Source organism: Manacus vitellinus, unplaced genomic scaffold (assembly GCF_001715985.3).
Source record: "Manacus vitellinus isolate BGI_N305 unplaced genomic scaffold, ASM171598v3 scaffold_32_pilon, whole genome shotgun sequence".
In the NCBI taxonomy this organism is placed as follows: Eukaryota; Metazoa; Chordata; class Aves; order Passeriformes; family Pipridae; genus Manacus; species Manacus vitellinus.
In genome coordinates this window covers 2,195,454-2,196,760 of record NW_021940460.1, presented here as the reverse complement: position 1 = coordinate 2,196,760, position 1,307 = coordinate 2,195,454, and the positions used below count along the sequence as shown (strand labels likewise).

At 45.6% G+C, this 1,307-nt stretch overlaps 1 protein-coding gene across 1 annotated transcript in view; it reads left to right on the top strand.

Annotated features, from left to right (window-relative positions):
• CALN1 (calneuron 1) overlaps window positions 1–1,307 on the top strand; it is an 82,788-nt gene that overhangs the window by 80,122 nt on the left and 1,359 nt on the right. The gene's annotated exons all lie outside the window — the stretch shown is intronic.

Sequence of the window (1,307 nt, the reverse complement as noted above, 5' to 3'; positions counted from 1 at the left end):
GTCCTCACACACCTTCAAATCAAGGCCCTTCCCCATCCTTGTTCCCTTCTTTGGACACTCTCTAATGACTCTGTCCCTTCCTTACATTGTGTGATGAGGTTCAAGACTGGATCAGAACAAGGGGTTTTGTCCATATATATTCTAAAAATATTCCTTTGAGTCTTTCCAAACATGAGCACTTGGATCCTGGTCACATTTTAGGTTTATTCTGTGCTTACTGTCACCTGAAAGTCTCCCATCATCCCCAAGTGCATCCATGAGAAAAAGGTGACTGGAACATCCCTTGTCAGGGCAATCCAAGACCAAAGACCAAACCAAGACTCAGAGCAGATGGGCAGAACTGTGGATGTGGCACTTGAGGACATGGTTAACTGGTGAACATAATGGTGGTGCTGGGTTGATGATCTTCGAGGTCTTTTCCAGCCATAATGATCCTGTGATTATCTCAGGGAACCTTCAGGGCCTTTTCAGACAAATTAATCTCCACAATACCCCAGTACCTCATAATGTTCTGACGTTCATACACAGGGAGGCCAAGACAGAGACATGAACTGGCTTTGCTAAATCACAGCATGATCTTCACTGATGAGCTCAAAAAAAATTGAAATTAAATAAAATAAGTCAAATGCTAAAAATCCCAACTCTGTCCACATTTAACTGCTGCACATTCCTCTCACCTCTTTTGACATGTTCATTTGAAAAGGTTCTTAATAAATCTGATTTTGCTCAGGCACAGAAAACCTAAAGACAGTTTGGAAAAGTGACTCATGTCCCATCACACTCATGGCAACTGTCACAGTGGGGGCTGAAGTGTTGGCAGGGAGCACATCTGGAATCTCTGCTCCTTCCCAGGTGACCTGGATGAATCTGAGAGATTCACACAAGACCAACATTTCCTATTAAAGAAATTCAGAGAGAACTTGGTTCAGATTAGAGGGGAAGTTTCGATTAGATATAGGGAAGGAATTGTTGGCTGTGAGGGTGGGGAGGCCCTGGCACAGGCTGCCCAGAGAAGCTGTGGCTTCCCCATCCCTGGAAGTGTCCAAGGCCAGGTTGGACAGGGCTTGGAGCAACCTGGGCTAGTGGAAGGTGGAATGGGATGATCTCCAAAGTCCCTTCCAACTCAAACCATTCCATGCTTCTGTGATTCCAACTTCATAAAGAGCTTAAATGGAATACACAGATAAACTGAATCACCCCTGCAGGCATCTGAGGGGGTTAAAAGCCAAGGTGAGAGAGAGGATTCCTGCAGCATGTGAGGGTGGCCTGTGAGGAAGGTGGATTTGGAAGCACTGGAAGGGCAGGTG